The 19,089-nt window shown below is 40.5% G+C and overlaps 1 protein-coding gene across 6 annotated transcripts in view; it reads left to right on the top strand.

Moving 5' to 3' along the window:
- The window catches only part of SLC35F4 (solute carrier family 35 member F4), a 278,761-nt gene that overhangs the window by 219,963 nt on the left and 39,709 nt on the right, over positions 1-19,089 (top strand). Inside the window, exon 2 of one of the 6 annotated variants that reach the window (XM_081509594.1) lies at positions 17,426-17,539. The exons of the other annotated variants lie outside the window; for them this stretch is intronic. The gene's annotated coding sequence lies outside the window, so the exon portion shown is untranslated. The remainder of the gene's footprint in view (positions 1-17,425; positions 17,540-19,089) is intronic. 6 annotated transcript variants of the gene reach the window in all.

Genomic DNA, 19,089 nt, shown 5'->3' with positions numbered 1-19,089 from the left:
TGGGTGGACTTGGGAGGAGAGTACCCCAGAATCTTGGAAAATGTGCAGGAGCTAAGAGACCTTTAGAGTCAAGCAGCTAGAACAACCTGCCAGGTTGCTGCTGTTGCCATCACTACCAACACCCTGACCAGACACCATGCCACTGCTGCTCATGGAGCTTTAACCTCCTGGCTTCCTTGAGATTCAAGGTTCTAGATAGGAGAGTCTGATCAGCTGAAACCAAGCCGTGTCTGCACCCTGTTGCCAGGGGCAGAGAGAGTTATTTGTTTCCCTTAGCTTTCGCCATGGGATATGGGGCAGTTTTCCACCAATGCTTATGCAACAGAGGGGATAGGTCATCCTAAATGAGAAGGGAGTTGGGTACTGGGCAATTAAACTGGACAGACGGCCAAAGTATCCACATTAAAAAAACATTCAGGGAGTTATTAACTGGGCTCAGAGATTTCTAAAAATTATTTGTTCTATTGCAATGAAAAACATTTTCAATTATACAGGAAATTATCGAAGACCAAAATTATCACCCTCAAAATTTTAAAGGTAATTTTGTGATACTCTGCTGAGTATCTGCTGCTAGGATCAGTCACATAGATTCAAAATTTTTTCTTAGGTTCCTTGGGAATACTTTAAAATCCATTTCAGATTTCTATGAATGTTCAGTTGAAATCATCAAAGTTAACCCATAATCTAATTCTTACAGATGACAGAAAGTATAAGGAGTAAAGAGTGTGCATAGTCAGACAGACTGGATGTGGGCAAAGTAAGAGATACCTGGAATTAGAAAAACAACTTTAGACAATAAAATACGGGTGTGATTAGGGCCACAGTTTGGGGAAGGGGGTCATCCTTGAGCAGCACTGAGGAAATAAAATCTTGATCCTGGAGGGAGCTAGAGGGTAGAAATTAAACAAGCAAGTGTTAAAGATGGTATTTTATTTGGGAGAGAAGAACCAGAAGAAGGGCATCTTGACCTCAACCTCTTTAGAGTACAAATCCATAACATGTGCTTGACAAGTATAAGGGTTGCTTAAGAAAGAATGGAGCTTTTTGGGCAAACAGGCCCTGGGTGAGGAGTGCTTTGGTTACATTGCATAAGACTGAGGTCATGACCAGGAAGAATAGCTAAGACCAGTTTACATGCACAAGATACTATTATTAGTGGTGTTCTTTATTTTTACCATGTGAATGCCTTGATCTTAGCAGACAGAAAACAGTCCCACTATAATACACGTTACAAAAGGGGACTTGCCATTTCTCTTTAAAGAACATGTTTTTGCTTGAAAATTTTCCAAATAGGTGCCTTCCCTCCAGGTCCTATCTATTCTATGCATCCTGCCCTCTCCTGCCAGTTTTGCCTTCATGTGACTCTCCTTCCAACCCATCATCCCTCTTCAATATACTTCTTTTCCTCTCAACATCTAAAATGGCAAAATCCTCACTTGGCTTTTCTAGTAGGTGCCCTGGGCTCTCTTCCTATTCAAACCCTGTCCTGCTCTAGGATCTGCTGGACTCCATCATCGGCTATGAAGCATCCTCTTAATTTTTCAGTCTGAAATGAATCTCGCCACTCTCTGAACAATAATTGTCCTTATTTGATGTACCACTGAGCTATTTTCCTTTCATATTCTTAGGTATTCTTGTGAATTTTTATTGTTTATTTTCCCAACAAAATTGTTAGTTTCTTGCATACATAAAGAGCCCAACAATACTGGTTCACTGAAATGGGAAGAAGGTGAAGTACACTGGAAAGAATATGGGCTTTGGAACTGGACACATCTGACTTTTAGTCCTTACTTGGGCTATTGGAGATCTACTTTACTCATATTAAGATTGGGGTTGTAAAATTCACCCCACAGTACTGTTGTGATGTCTGGAGATCATATGTAAAGCTCTTAGTAAGTGCTAGGTGTTTTCAGTTTTACATCATAAAATATAGGGAAAAGTGACATATTCTTTAGTTTTAAAGTTAGTTACAGGTAGAGAAAAATCATAATTCAAGCAGATTACATTAATACTGTTTTGGGGATAAGATATATATGTCAGAAATATAATAATTATTAGTCTTTTCCTCCAAAAATTACAAATTTTAGGTAAATAAAAATGACCTTTAAAAGGTTTCTTTCAAAAAGTCACTTTAATATGCATTTATAAATAGCAAAATGTTTCAGTTTTACATCTTGAAAATCTAGTTGTTAGGTAATGGGCATTTGCCCATTTCAAATAAGATAATTAGTATTGAAAAAATATTTTTAGTATGAAACATACATACAGAAAATATGGGTAATAATATAACAAACAGCCAGGTCATTTTATTTTTTGTGTATTTATAACTTTTATTTTAATACTGGAGTATAGTTGATTTATAACTTTCAGGTGTACAGTAAAGTGTTTCAGTTATACACATCCCCATTCTTTTCAGATTCTTTTCTTGTATAGGTTATTACAGAATATTGAGTACAGTTCCCTGTGCTATACAGTAGGTCCTTGTTTATTATTAGTGTCTATATGTTAATCCCAAACTCCTAATTTATCCCTCTCCCCAATCTTTCTCTTTGGTAACCATAAGTTTATTTTCTAAGTCTATGAGTTTGTTTCTGTTTAATAAGTAAGTTCATTTGTATAATTTTTTAGATTCCACTTATAATGATATCATATGATATTTATCTCTGACTTCACTTAGTATGATAATCTCTAGGTCCATCCATTAATAATAATGCAAATAGCATTATTTCATTCTTTTTTATGACAATTATTCCATTGTATAAATGTTCCACATCTTCTTTATCCATTGATTTGTTGATGGACATTTAGGTTGTTTCCCTTTCTTGGCTATTGTGAATAGTGCTGCAGTGAACACTGGGGTGTATTTATCTTCTCAAGGTATGGTTTTCTATGGATATATGCTCAGGAGTGGAACAGCTGGATCATATGGTTGTTCTGTTTTTAGTTTCAGTTATATTTTTAGCTTAAGCACTGATCAGTCACTCAGTCATGTCTGACTCTTTATGAGCCCATGGACTGTAGCCTACCAGGCTCCTCTGTCCGTGGAATTTTTTAGGAAAGAATACTGGAGTGGGTTGCCAGTTCCAACTCCAGAGGAATCTTCCTAACCCAAGGATTGAACCCACATCTCCTGTGTCTCCTGCATTGGCAGGCAGATTCTTTACCACTGTGCCACCTTTTTAAGGAACCTCCATGCTAACTGAGCCACATGAGTAATTTGTATATTTTGGAGATTAATCCGTTGTTGGTCTCTTCATTTGCAAATATTTTCTCCCATTTTGCAGGTTGTCTTTTCCTTTGCTGTGAAAAAGCTTTTAAGTATAATGAGATCCCATTTGTTTAATTTTGCTTTTATTTTCATTACTCTGAGGTGGATCCAAAAAGACATGCCTGTGATTTATGTCAAAGACTGTTCTGCCTATATTTTTCTCTAAGAGTTTTATAGTATCTGGCCTTACATTTAGGTCTTTGATTCATTTTGAGTTTACTTTTGTATATAGTGTTAGAGAATGTTCTAATTTCATTCTTTTACATGTAGCTGTCCAGTTTTCCCAGCACCACTTGTTGAAAAGACTGTCTTTTCTCCGTTGTATATTCTTGCCTCCTTTATCATAGATTAGTTGCCTATAAGTGTGTGGATTTATCTCTGGGCTTTCCAGCCTGTACCATAGACCTATATTTCTGTTTACGGTGAGCACTGTACTTTTTTTGATTACTGTAGCCTTGTAGTATAGTCTGAAGTCAGGAGACCTGATTCCTCCAGTTCTGTTTTTCTTTCTTAGGATTGCTTTGGCTATTCAGGGTCTTTCGTGTTTCCATACTAATTTAAAATGTTTTTGTTCTAGTTCTGTGAAAAATGCCATTGTTAATTTGGTAGGGGTTACACTGAATCAGAAGATTTCCTTGGGTAGTATAGTCATTTTGACGATATTAATTCTTCCAATCCAAGGACATCTTGAATATATATCTTTTCATCTGTTTGTGTCATCTTTGATTTCTTTCATCAGTGTCTTAGGTTTTCAGAGTACAGGTCTTGTAGCCCCTTAAGTAGGTTTATTCCTAGGTATTTTATTCTTTTTGATGTGATGGTAAATGGGATTGTTTTAATTTCTCTTTCTCATCTTTCACTGTTAATGTATAGAAATGCTACAGACTTCTGCATATTTTATATCCTGCAATTTTACATCATTTACCAAATTCATTGATAAGCTCTAGTAGTTTTCTGGTAGCATTTTTAGGTGTTTAGTAACATGTCATCTGCAAACAGTGACAGTTTCACTTCTTTTCCAATTTGGATTCCTTTTACTGGGGCCCCTGCTGCAGCAGTGGGGACTGAGAACAACCAACACGTTTCCTTGCTCATTTGTTCCTTGAGTGGGGGTAAGCTTGTTCCTCGTATGGGGTTAAGATTACGGGTATGTCCAGAGGTGTCAAGCTAGAGGGGTGGCTTAGGTGTTTTGTCCACCCCTCTTGTGGTACTAATTGCACGGAGCATGCCAGTACCCTGCTTTTGCTCTTGGCTCTTCAAAAGCGGCGTTTGAGTGTTTTGGTCTCTTTGTGTCTTTTGTCCAGAATTTGTCCCAACTGTGAGTGCATGAAATTATTTTTAGTCCCATATAATTTCTTTGTATTTTGTTGCTGGAGGAGAGGTTTGTCCAGGTGTAAGCACTGCAGCACTTGCAGCAAAGGGTCCCAGCTCTGACTCATTCCCCTCCAGGAGACTCTGTACCCTTATTCTTAAGGGGTCAAAGGTCTCTTCTGAAATTTCTGTCTGCTGGACGGGGGCTGAAGACCCTAGCCTACCCTAGAGCATAGAGCTCCCTCGCTGACTGTTCCAAGGACCTGTGGGGACCTGGGATACCCTCTGCTGTAATGGATTGAATTCCTTGACCCATGATGAGCTTTACTTCAAACTGTTGGAGCCTAGAAGACATAAACAATCAAAATATTAAACACAAGCTAGAAAGGAGAACAACAATAGCCATTAAAGGACCTAGAAAGGGAAGGAACTAGACAAACTTTGGGAGGGATTACTTAACTGTCAACTAGTCAAGGGAGGTGCTGTCACCCCTGTCAAGAAGCCATTCTGTTTAGGTTTAATATGTTTATTTTTAGAATGAAAAGTCTGGACATGTTGATCCCAGGTCATCTTCTTGGACCAAAAGTCTTAGAGGTTTACAACAGTAGGGAAGACAACAGAGCACTAGATAAAAATGTGGCATAAATCAGTATGAATGAAAAGTGTTATAAGAAAACGAAAACCTCCTGCCTGCCAGGAAGTTTTTTATACCTTGTGGGATCCACGAGAACAAACCAGAGAACCAGTTTACAGTTCTCCCCACCCATACTGAATGGCAAGTAGTGGTGGTAAATTGCCTGCTGAAGCCAAGTGTCTTGTCAGATTTTCTCAATGCTGGTTTTTACCTGGGAGGAGATGTTCAGGTATGTGCAGCAAAAAGTACTGGCAATGGCACATACCCCCCACCTTATTCTAGCATAGATAATAGAGGGTCAGTTTCCTTTTTGTGTCCACAGTAGTGAATGACTGTCACTTGTTTTGATTTTTAGCCACTTTGGCCACCTCATGCGAAGAGTTGACTCATTGGAAAAGACCCTAATGCTGGGTAGGATTGAGGGCAGGAGGAGAAGGGGACGACAGAGGATGAGATGGTTGGATGCCATCACTGACTCGATGGACATGGGTTTGGGTAGACTCTGGGAGTCAGTGATGGACAGAGAGGCCTGACGTGCTGCAATTCTTGGGGTCGCAGAGTCAGACACGTCTGAGCAACTGAACTGAACTGAACTGATGAGATATAAAATCTCAGCCCCATATTTTACAAGGCATTTTTTTTTTTGCACTTAAGTCCTTTCCCCACCCTGATAGTTATGTGGACATGTAAAAAAAGGAAAGTATGTTTTGAGTCTGTATTTTTGTTGTTTAGTCACTAAATCGTGTCCAACTCCTTGTGACCCCACGGGCTGCAGCATGCTAGGCTTCCCTGTCCTTCACCATCTCAGAGTTTGCTCAGACTCATGTCCATTGAGTCGGTTATGCCATCTAATCATCTCATCCTCTGTTGCCCACTTCTTCTCCTGCCCTCAATCTTTCCCAGCATCAGGGTCTTTTCCAATGAGTCAGCTCTTCACATCAGGTGGCCAAAGGATTGGAGCTTCAGCATCAGTCTTTCCAATGAACATTCAGGGTTGATTTCCTTTAGAATTAACTGGTTTGACCTCCTTGCAGTCCAAGGGACTCTCAAGAATCTTCTCCAGCACCACAATTTGAAAGCATCAATTCTTCGGTGCTCAGCTTTCCTTATGGTCTAACTCTCACATCCATACATGATTACTGGAAAAACCATAGCTTTGACTACACAGACTTTGTCAGCAAAGTGATGTCTCTGCTTTTTAATATGCTGTCTAGGTTTGTCATAGTTTTCCTTCCAAGAAGTTAGCATCTTTTAATTTCATGCCTGCAGTCACTATCAGCAGTGATTCTGGAACCCAAGAAAATATAATCTGTCACTACTTCAACTTTTTCCCTTCTATTTGCCATGAAGTGATGGAACTGGATGCCATGATCTTAGTTTTTTGAATGCTGATTTTTAAGCCAGCTTTTTCACTCTATTCTTTCACTCTCATCAAGAGGCTCTTTAGCTCTTCACTTTCTGCCATGAGTCTATATATACATGTATTTTTCCTTTCCCTTAGATTAAGGCTAAAGTTGGGGCTATTTAGCTCAGCATTCTGGGCTGAAGTGTTAAGTAGGAAAAACTTTGCTTCTATAATACTATGAGCACATAGAGTAGCATATCCTGCCCTCTTGATTCCATCTTTAGCAAAACTACTGCCATCATTAAGCCATTCGTCCTCAGGATTTTCTATGGTCTATCTGTTAGATCAGGCCTCTAGGCTTAAACCTGATCAAGGGTTTCAAGGTAGGAATGTGTTAGTTCTGGGCCTTCCATAGGCTTTAGCATAACCTGCTGTGGGAAGTTTTGATTGTTTAGTTCTGCGGAGTCAAGGAGTAAGGCCTGGTACTTAGTAGGGTGGCCGCCAGTGATGGCCTTTCAACTCCAGGATCCCTTGTACTTGAGGGGTCTGGATTTCCTGGGGCTGTCCAAAGGTAAGCTTGTTAGCTTCTTCCTCCACCTGGAGGCAAGCAGACCAATCTCCGGTCATGGAATCTAGCTGGAAAACAGTCTATAGGCTGAGGAACTTCTCCCAGCTTTTGTATAAGGACCCCTAGGGCTGTCCCAAAGGTTTCAGCTACGTAAAAGAAAAATGTTTTTTTGTTTTAAATCAGGGAGACTCAGAGCAGGAGCTCTGGTGAGGGCCTATCTGGTATTACCAAAAGCTTTTCTTGTTTTCTAGTCCAAAGTAATGGTCCTATATCTGGACCTTTAGTTGCTTCATATAGAGGCTTAGCCATTAGTCCAAAACCTAGAATCCAAATTTGGCAAAATCCTGCCATGCCTAAGAAAGTATGAAAATGTTTTTTTGTCTTTGGGGTGCTTAAGCCTAATATAGCTTGTTTTCTATCTAGAGATAACTGTCTGCTTCCAGGGTTTATACTATATCTCAGATATTTAATTCATTGTTTTGAGATTTGTGCTTTTTTCTGGGAGATCCTGTAACCCTGGGCTCTAAGGAAATTAAGGATGTCAATGGTATTCTGACCTGAGGCATATATTCTTGGATTACATATTACTATATCATCTACATAGTGTAGAATGGCCCCTTCTTTTAGGTGTATTTTCCTTAGTTATTTTCTGGGTCTGGGTGAACAAGTGTGGGCTGTCCCAAAACCCCTGAGGCAGTATCATCCAGGTATAATTTTTCATTTGGCTTAAGTGGGGGTTAGTCCACTCAAAAGCAAACAAAATACTGAGATGAGGGGTGAACTGGGATGCAAAAGAAGGCAGCCATCCTTCAGGTCAAGCACAGTCAACCATCTGGCATCTCCAGGAATCTGGACTAATATAAGGACCACTGCATCATTTACTGCTCTAAGGTCTTGTACAATTCAGTATTCTCCATTTGGCTTAAGAGCTGAAAGAATAAGGATATTGAATGGGCACTAAGAGGCTATGTTTTAAAAATGTATCTATGAGGAGTTGCAAATCATTGTTTGCTTTCAACTTTTGGGGGTATTGTCTCTTGTTAGGATAAGTGACTTCTGACTTAAGGCTAATTTTTAGAGGTTGGGCAGTCCCAACTGAGGCTTCCCAGGTGGCGCTGGTGGTAAAGAACCTGCCTGCCAGTGCAAGAGACGTAAGAACCGTGGGTTTGATCCCTGGGTCGGAAAGACCCCCTGGAGCAGGGAATGGAGAATCCCATAGACAGAGGAGCCTGGTGGGCTACCGTCCATGGAGTCGCAAAGAGTAGGACACAACTGAAGCAACTTAGCAGCAGCAGCAATCCCAACTGACCCTCCTCAGGAGTGGGGGGTTAAATGATAGTAAATTTTCTAAAAGCCTCCACAAGCTGTGTCTGAAAGAGGGCTGGATTTTTTTCTTGGGTCACTCCTTTAATCTTTTCATAGTTAACTAGCTTTTAGATACACACTGGATCATGTGCTTCCTGGTTTCTGTTCCCTCCCAGGAGTTATAATTCCAAGGGAGCTCCTAATTTGGGACTGCATGTCAACCTATAACAAAATGTTTGAGGTGCTCCCTGGCAAGCTAGTTAGTGTGCCCTTAGGCTGCTGTCCGAATTCTCTTGTTTTTCCTCAGGGGTACAGTAAGTACATAGGACTACTTGGACATCCTTCCAGGTTAAATCAAAGGACAGAGTTAGGGCCTGAAACCCTTCAACAAACGTATTAGGGTCTTTAGAAAACCGACCCAGCCTCTGCATTGAGCTAAGCTGATTAAAGAAAAGGGCACATGTTCTCTAACTGTCCACTTCCCTCAGAGGGCACACTTTTCCCAATTCTGGGTGACTGGAAGCTCACTGTGAGTTACTCCAGAGGGACTAGTCTCTCCCTCCTGGAGTAATGGAGGGGATAAAGGGACTTAGGGAGGCAGAGTTTGGGGTTGGTCAGAGGGATCTGAGGAAGTAGGTGGCTCTGGAGAAGCAGGGGAGATTTGGTTTCTCTCCTGAGGACTGGGGAAGGTTAGAAGGGGGTCATCTCAAATGTCAGGAGTGCTTTCTGATTCCCCAGACTTTTGATTACAGGAGCTACATCGAGTAGGGTTCTGGTAAAGGACCACCAAGGCTTGAACATAAGGAACCTCAGTCCATTTCCCCATCTTGTGACAGTGAAGTTTCAATTGCAAGATGGTATAATTTAGAGACTTATTTTCAGGCCATTTTTCTTCCTCTCTCCATCTTATATAAAGACCAAGCAGTGTTACAGTAGAGTTTTTCCCTTGTAAGCCCATCTATTTTTTAAAATTTCCAATTTTTAAGGATACATTCCAGAGGTGTTTCTTCTGGCTTAGAGGAAAGAACGTACCCTGTTGAGTAACCTGCGACTGAGAGCGCTACTAGAAATGAAGTCCAGTATCCCTGAGACATTTACTAGGAAGCTTTCATCAGAAGGGGTTAGAGTGTCCTTCAAATTCCCTTCTTACCTAATGGGATTTTCAGTGTCCTCAACTCTCCCATCAATTCCTAACTAGACGTCTCTGGTCGACCTGGTCCCTCACTCGACGGGGCATGTTTGAACCAGTACCAGTGTGTTGCCAGAGCCCTCCTTGAGGGAAGTCTGTTGTCTATATCACGTATATCCTTTGACAGTTTTTTCTATGTTGGGCTGTATTCCTCAAAGATGCTCAATCTTAAGACATAGGCTGTGAGGGGTTGCAAACCTGTGGACTACTTAAAAGTGCCATTACAATAGGTAGTCTGTAACAAGGTGTGGGCTGCCAAAGCCTGGAGTGAAGGGAGTCCTAAAGGTGCAAAAAGAAACTCCTGGACAAATTGGAGTTCAGCACAACAGAAATGCCTCATGAACCGGAGAGCTTAGAGGTAGGAGGATACCACCTGCAGGGCATTATTTTAGACATAGAGTAAGGTGAGAAACTAGACAGCAGAAGAACCCACAACCCTCTCCCCCTTTGGTGGCTACCATAAAATTGGGGAGACCCTGATGATTCTGACACAGGCAACAGTGAGTTTGGACAATGTTTCCCAGGTAGTTTAACATATAAATGAACCCAATTAGTTTACAATCTCTCTTTAGGGTACTTCAGAGGGCCCATGGAGCATTCCAAAGTTAGCTGGACATCTTAGAACTTTAGATTTTGATATTTGTAAAGTGTGTCTAAGTTTTGAAACAAACCTGGTCAGATAGAATCGTAAGTTGCTGTGAAACAATTATTCCTTGAGCTAAGGTGAAAAAAAAAAAAAAAGATTTCAAAAGTAAATAGAGTTTACTTAAGGGCAGAGAAATTCTCTCAATCTGATATCAAAAGGAGTATTCCAGGAAAACTCTATGTTCTCTTATGAAAGAAACCAAATCTGGTCTTACATCAGCCTATTCTTAATAAAATCAATTTACCTAATTGAATTTAATTCAACCTTAGAAAATCCTTAGCACATACCAAATTCTTTTCTCAAAAGTTCCTTTTCCACAGACCTTCTGCAACTTTCCATAGCCATACTTTGTCCATTATTTCCATTAAAAAATGGCCAGCTATTGGACAAAATCACCTTTTCCTTTAACAAAATTTATTTCCATTCCTTATACTGTCTCTTCTGAAAACACTCATCCTGCTTTCCTTACACAACCATTAACTGTCTTTTACAGTAGCATTTTGTAAATTGGTAGAGAATATCTCAAGGCAGCAATCAGCTTTAGTTTCTCCTTCACAAGAAGATGAAAGTAGGTAAATGTAGACCTGTTTAGCAATTACTTTTCCAATATTTTATCTCTGAAATGGCCTGGATATTCAATGAATTCTTATCATTTAACTTAATTTAGTTCCAGTTTACCAAAATTTTGAGGGACTGTTTTAGATCAATATTTCCAAAGTGTAATTATTTCTATAGTTTACCAAAAAGTTCTTATCCCAGTTACATTTACTTAAAAATTCAGTCATATCAGGTTATTTTCCCTTTGACAAATGTTATAACCAAACCAATATGCACTTACTGACTTTCAGTAACCCTGGGTACAATAAGTTTTATATTTAATGTTGACAACTCTAAAGACAGGTGTGTATTAATTAAACCCAGAAGCTTAAGCTAACTTTAATACCAGGTATTCAATATTGACTGTTTCCCTGATCATATGAACCCAAAATATATTCTGGCAAGCATCTTTTACATTTCTGAGAATGTATATAGACACTCAGTTTCCTTTAAACCAATTAAATACAGCCTATTTACCAGTTATGTAAAAACTAAGAACAGAACCAGAGTATTTCATAGTTTTCCTGCTTAAATTGAAAATGCCCCCACCCCCACAGTCTAGGGAACTACAGATGGATCAGGTAGTTCCTGAGGGCCAAGGCAGAATAGTTAAATTGCAAAGGCAGAGTAGGGAAAAATGCAAGCTCCTTTCTTTTCTTTTTGTTCTTTAAAACCCCACCAAGTAACCCAAAGCTGGAATCTCAGGCAATAAAGGCTCCACTGTGCCCACAATTTTGGCAGAGACTTGCAGGAGCAGTTGAACAGACAAAACTACATTAAAAAAAGATACCAATTCCAGCAACTTAAAAACAAGAAGTGTTCAGGATAAAGGGGGTGGGAGTGCAGGTAAAAGGATCAAGGGAGAGGTAAAGGGAGGAGGGACAGAAAAGAAAGACTGAAAAAAGAGAAACAGAGCAGGAAAATAAAGGTGAAAATACTGGGAAGTTAGGACTTCCAGCCACCATACGAGATGAGGTCTAAACCTTGATCACTCTCATAAATCTCCCCTCAGCGTGAGTCTGCTGGACGAGGATGTGCGTGGTAGGAGGTGAGCGTCTCCTACCTCTGCTTGTCATCGGTTAAGGTGAGCTTTTGCCAGCCAGTGGGAACACGGTCTCACAAGCTGAGAGGACTAATGCTGTAGCTGCCCAATGTCTAGGAAGGATAGGCCTGATGTAGAAGAGGTCAGAGAGAAAAGTATCAGGAGAGGGAAAAAAACAAAGCAAAGGGGCCAAGAGTTGCCTGAATGAGGGTCCTGAGGCCCCCATGGGCCAGGAAGGAAGGCTTATCCATGCAGTGATGCTGAAATGTTGCATGTACACTCCTTTATTAGTTTTCTGTCTGGGTGATCTGTCCATTGATGTAAATGGGGTGTTCAAGACCCACACTATTATTTTGTTACTGTTGATTTCTCCTTTTAGGGCTCAAACAGGTCATTTTAAAAGATACTTCTCTATGAAATGAATTGAATGTTAAAGATATAGTAAATAGTACTTGATAAGTTAAAGAATAAGGTGCTATAAATTGAAATGGAAAGTTAGTATATTGCCTGTGCATTAATCATCCACAATGCTGCCCCTTTCAGTAATTCTAGGGTGAAATGTTTACCTAAGAAGAAAGTAACTGGTAAATAAAATTGACAAGCCTCTTAGTCAAGCTCACCAAGAAGAGAGAGGATCCAAATAAACAGAATAAGAAATGAAGAGAGGAGAAAAAACAATCAATACCACAGAAATAAAAATAATAAGAAATTAGTATGACCAACAAAATAGACAACCTAGAGGAATTGGACAAGATTCTAGAAACATATAGCCTGCCCAGACTGAGTCAAGAAGAAGTAGACAAATTGAGCAGACTGATCACTAGAACTGAAACAGCATCTATAATAATAAAAACAAAGACCAAAAACTCCCTGCTAACAGAACTCCAAGACTGGATGGCTTCACTGGGGAATTCTATCAAACATACAAAGAAGAGTTTATACCTGTCCTTCTCAAAAGTCATTCTAGGAAGTCACCATCACCCTGATACCAAACTAGACAAAGACACCACCAAAAAAAGAAATTACGGGCCAATATCTTTGAATATAGAAGCAAAAATCCTCAGCAACATATTGGCAAAACAAATCCAACAACACGTAAGAGGTATCATACACCATAATCAAGTGGGATTCACTCCAAGGTCACACACACAGTGGAATATTATTCAGCCATAAAAAGAATGAAATATTGCCAATAGCAGCAACATAGATGGAGCTAGAGATTACCATACTAAATGAAATCAGACAAATTACTTAACACTCATATATGGAATCTGAAAAAATAATAAAAATCAGCGTATTTACAAAATAGACTCATACACACAGAAAACAAACTTAAGGTTACCACATCAGGGAAAGGGAAGGGAGTCTACTAGGAGTATGAGAATAACAGATACACACCACTATATATTAGATAGACAAGGATTTCCTGTAAAGCACAGAGAACTATATTCAACATCTTGTAATAACCTATAATGGAAAAGAATCTGAAGCTGTACCCCTGAAACAAACACAATATTATAAATCAACTAATCAAAAAAGAAATTTCAGCAAATTCCATATGGTCTTCTATGAAAATCCAACTAATACTGGTGCCAATAAGTATTCTTTTGCTACAAGGAATATATTTACTGCCATTGCAAAACAAGCTAAAATACAGCTTTTTACATAATCTTTTGTTGAATTATTGATGTTTTCTTTCTTTTTATAAGTCAAAAATGTCACAGTGATAATGATGTAATCCTAAATTTGACTTAGAATTGGTTGGAAGCCAATTCTGTCTTTGATATTTCAAGAGTGATTACAACAGCTTTACAGAAAATACATGGATGTTTAAAAGAAACGAACTAATAAAGTTGAAAATTGCCAAAGCTAGTTTTGTGTTTAAAATACAATTTTCAAGAGACTGATTGGAAGAATCATCAGTTAAACAAGCTTAATACTAGAAAATTACATGGTCCAACCCCCTGATTTTGTGATTATAATACTGTAGAAACATGGGTATTGGATGCCTTCTCTTTGCCCCTCCTCCACCTTGCCTCTGAGAGTAGAACTCCAGGGACTACAGAAACAGATTTTCTTGTTCTCTGGCTTTTGATTTATTGATTTGATTTATCCCACCCCCCACAGGGCATCCCTATAGGATATCAAAGGAAGAGAGTATTTTTAGAATTTCTCCCGATGGATGCCTACTTTAATGAAAAGTCATAACTCATAACTCTCTCCTTCCAGATTTTTCTAATTACTCCCTCTTCATGTCCCTTCAGGCCCAACAGTAAGAGCTGTTGTTATACCTGGATACTGTCATACTCACTCTGGTTTCTCACCCACACTGGTTCTCACATTTAACTTGCATTGGAATCACCTGGGGGACTCCTTAAACCCAGGTTGCTAGTTACCACATGGCAGAGTTTCTAATTTATATGTCTGAGTTGTGTGTTTGCATGCATGCTCAGTTTTGTCCAGCTCTTTGCAACCCCATGGACTGTAGCTTGCCAAGTACCGCCATCCATGGGATTTCCCAGGCAAGAATATTGGAGTGGGTTTGCCATTTCCTACTCCAGGGGATCCTCTCAACCTAGGGACCCAACCCATGTCTCTTGCATTGGCAGGCGGATTCTTTACCACTGTGCCACCTAGGAAGCCCTATGTCTGAGTCAGCTGCTGATAATTTGCATTTTTAACAAGCTCCCAGGTGATGCTAGAACCACTGCCCTGTAGCTCTCTACCTTGACCACCATTTTTATAAATTATCCTAATCTGAGTTTGCTATCTCTTCCTTCTAGACCTTGACTAATATAAATGGCTAAAAAAATTTTGTGACAATAGACGAAGTCTAAAAATCAAACATGATTTTTAAGTGCTTGTTTGAAAAATCTTTAAATCAAAGAAGAGAAGGCTGTAGGGATTTAGGAAGTCATTTTGTCCAATTTAAATTTCAGAGCAGAAAAACTGTAGACAGAGATCAACCAATTGATACCCTGCTTTTCAGGGAAGTCTTTCCAGGATACTATGCTGTGTCTTATCAAATAGTGGCTCTCACTCCACCTGCCTCTCCCCTCCCCTGGACTGTGTAATCCCCTTCTGTTTCTATTATCTCCATCTTTAGGTTTGGGCACCTGCAGTATATGTGGTTTTCAAGTAAGCATGCACCATAGTTTGGGGCATCTCAGGATAAGATCTCTAGCTCAGTTTTCAGCAGATGGCTTAGTAGAACCAAATACTTCATTGATGTTTTGTGCTGAAGGGAGATAAGAGTCAATGGCAGGATCTCTATTTGATAATGTCTCTGAGTCTGGTCTATCCATTATCTCCCAGGTCATCTTGTAGTCAGTCACACAGAAACTCAGCCTAACACTTCGCTTCTCTCTCATCTCCTTTGTAAAGACCTTTACACAGTTAACCTCTATCAGCTTGGCTTTTCAAGTTATCTGAGACTCCCGTACCTTATCCTCCATCTGCTGGGCAGCTGCTTTATTTAGCAGCTGTAGTTCTTTGTCCTTTTTGTTTTCAAGTTTCTAAGTGGAGACCCAAGGCACTGTCTGCCCAGCGCCACCCACTTTCCTGGGAGCTGCACCTGTGTCAGTATTTTCTGGCCACTGACATTTGATCAGGAATCAGTAAAAGACCCAAGTTTCTTCCTCAAGATTCTTGACTGGACAACTATATTTCTCCAACGAGGCTAAAGCTGTGAGATTGGAAACCTGGGGGCTTTGAACAACCAAATTTTCTGCAAAGAAAGGCAGGTGGCTGCCATGTGAGGAGAAATGAAACTGGCACTCAGCAGCAGGAGATGCAGATGTAAAGAAGGGACTTGTGGACATGAGCAGAAGGAAGAGGGTGGCATAGACAGAGTAGCACTGACGTATACACACTGTCGTGTGTAAAATAGATAACTAGTGGGAACCTGTTGTATAGCACAGGGAGCTCTGCTTGGTCCTCTGTGATAACTAGAGGGCTGGGATGGAGCAGGAGGGAGGGGTTATATGTGTATATATAGCTGATTAACACTGTATAGCAGAAACCAACAAAACACTGTAAAGCTATTATGTTCCTTGGTCCTCTGTGATAACCTAGAGGGCTGGGATGGAGCAAGAGGGAGGGGTTATATGTGTATATATAGCTGATTAACACTGTATAGCAGAAACCAACAAAACACTGTAAAGCTGTTTTGTTCCAATTAAAAATAAATATTTAAAAGAAGAGATGTGGGTGGTCTGTTCAGCTACACCATGCCTTGGGTTCCAGCTGCTTCTAAGTTGCTAAGCTTTATGAAAACTCCCCATTTTTGCTAAACCAGTTCAGTTTGGATTTCTATTTCATGAAGTCAAACACTGTGATTGATAAAGTAGTACAAATGTTCATTTCTGTTTACCTGATCATTATTCGTTATGATAGTATGCATTTCTTGAGAATTTTCTATGGACCATTTAAGCCATACAACGCTCCTCAGATGTGAATAGAAGAGAAAATTGAGACTGAGAGAGACCGCATGGCCCTCTTCTGGCTCAACATTGTGCAATTATACGTGGCTGGGCCCAGATTCCTACCATGTCTCCCAAGATTTAAACACCCTGTGTTCATAACCACTATATTCTGTCTGAATTTCAATTAGACCAAAGTTCCTTTTCAAGTAATAGGCAAGGGTAGAAGAATGGAATTTTCAGTGCTCTTTTGTACTCAGAATTCAGCACTTTAGAGCTGAGCATCTTACCATTAAGTTTCATAGCATGCATTTTCCACCACTGTTTGTTCCTACAGTTTTCTGACTCAGCATAAAATTCTGCCTGGCCCAGTCTTGCTCATCCTTCACAGCCAACTTTGATGTAACCTCCCATAGAACCTTTCCTACTCTCGCTGAATAAACCACTCACTCCCTTTCTGCCTGCTCTCCTGTTCACATTATAGTTAACTGGTTACATGCCTGACTCTAATGTTGAGAGTTCCATGCTGTCATCATTTGTCTAACTCCTGTACCTGATGAAATATCTGCCTTAGAATAGGCACTTAATAACTACTTGTTGAGTTAAATTGATTTGGGGAGCATGTGGAGTCTAGCCAGTACAGATGAAAAAATCATATTCCTATGTCTGGACAATTATGAAAACTGGCACAAGGTGGCCAAACATTATGGCTCAGGTGAGTGGATGTCTTTACAAGGGGCAGAAGGACCGTCTAGTGTGATTCATGGGAGACTTCCAATCCTTTGTTCCTAATGCAGTTTATCCTCAAAACCTGTCAAAGTCTGAAGACTATTCACTAACTGAATTTGCAATACCCAGGCACTCACTGTGGCATATAAAACACAATATAAATATGATTTATTTGTGATCCTTGATTGCATCCCAGGTGACATTCTGCATATTTATTTTTGTTGGGGCTGGCTTTAATATTAATTGAATGGTACAAAACCACATAGAATTGGCCAGCATCTGCATTTCCAGGGCTAGAGATGACTGTTTTATGGACTAAGCTCTGAACATGCCTCTGGGCCTGGCTCTGAGTTTATATTTGCCTTTTTAGGACAATGGAATAAATGTGTGCAACGGCTCAGCTATTCTCAGGTCTCTTCCATGAATCAGCAAGTCGGAGGCAGCAGGCAATAAGATTTGAGCTATACTGCATGAGGACCAGGAGGTACAGAAGCCAGGACATAACACTGCAGTGAAAATGGGGAAGCAAAAGGAATCAGTAACTTGGCTTATAAATTCAACACTTGCTAGTTACACGTGATTCACAAACTTTTTAGTAACTATGGCCAATATTTTTATCTCAACCCCATCTCAACTTGCTACTCAGCCCGTTTTTGGACTTCCTCCTTTCCACCTGTAACTGCTGAGTAATCACAAAATGAAACCTGACACTCACCTAAGAAAACACGAGAAGGCACACCTCATGCAAACATAAATTATAAAAGATACTTGAAAGATAAATTAAAAATTACTCTTGGAGTATCCGAAATGTCACACCTCTTGAAGAACATAGTAAATGAGAATTTCCTGAATTTTAGACAGCCTCTTTTCATTGAATTTGAAATATTCAATTAGAAACATAAACTGTTGGTCACAAGATGATATAGAAAGACCTTGAGCTCTTCTCTCACAGTCACACCAAAATCACAATTATTTACAGACAGCCATTGATGAAAGAGACCCAAACCTACCAGAAAAGATCTTCTACAATGAGAAATATAAAGAAGGAATCATCTTAAAACAGTAGGAGGGGCTGAGTAGTGATATAGTCAAATCCCATACCCCCAGGTGGGTGATCCACAAACAGAAGAACAATTACAACTGCAGATTCTGCCAAAGGATTGAGAGGTCTGAACCCCACTTTGGGCTCCACAGCCCAGAGATCCAGCACTGGGAAGACAATCCCCCCACTCCAGAGAATTTGGCTTTGAAGGCCACAGGCTTAGTTCTCAGAGTCCCAGAGGGCTGATGGAAATAGAGACCTCACTTCTAAGGGGCTCACACAAAGTCTACCCAGGGTAGAAGCAGTAATTTGGTAGCAGCCTGGGTTAGACCTACCCCCTCCTTGAGAGGTAGGAAATAACTCCAGTTCACCCTGGGGGCACAGACTCCTGAACCATTTTGAGGAGCTCCTTCTACCACATAGTAACACGATCCTGGAATGTTTCTTACAGCTTATTACCACAGAAAAGTCCCACTGTAGCCCAACAGTCTGCAGGCACAAGTACTGGGATTCCTCAGGCCAAGCAGTTAACTGGACACTGACACAGCCCCACCTACCAGTGGACAGGTCGCCTCAAGACCCCTGGGTCTGCAGCCACCTCTGGACATGGCCTTGCCCACCAGAGGACCCAGGACCTATCCCCACACACCAGTACACAAGCAATAGATCCAAGACTCCCAGGGCCCTCCAGCCAGAGACCTAGGCCCAGGTCCCATCCATCAATAAGCCTGCCCTAGTTTCAGATCCAACTCTACCCACCAGCAGGCAGACACTAGACAAAAAAAACCAACACCAACACAATCTGTGGACCAGGCCTGCCCTGGAACTGGCTGGGCCTGGTCTCCACCCACTAGTAGGCCAATACAAGCTTCAAGACACCAGCCCCCACAATCAGCTGTGTTGGGAACCAGCCCCAACCACCAGCAATCTGACATTTGCTCTGGGACCCCTAGGCCCTGCAACCAGGCCCCAGGACCTGGCTCTGTCCACCA

Source organism: Giraffa tippelskirchi, chromosome 7 (genome assembly GCF_054371585.1).
Source record: "Giraffa tippelskirchi isolate mGirTip1 chromosome 7, T2T-mGirTip1v1.2.pri, whole genome shotgun sequence".
In the NCBI taxonomy this organism is placed as follows: Eukaryota; Metazoa; Chordata; class Mammalia; order Artiodactyla; family Giraffidae; genus Giraffa; species Giraffa tippelskirchi.
The sequence above is the reverse complement of the archived record's forward strand: the minus strand, read 5'-3'. Positions and strand labels throughout refer to the sequence as shown.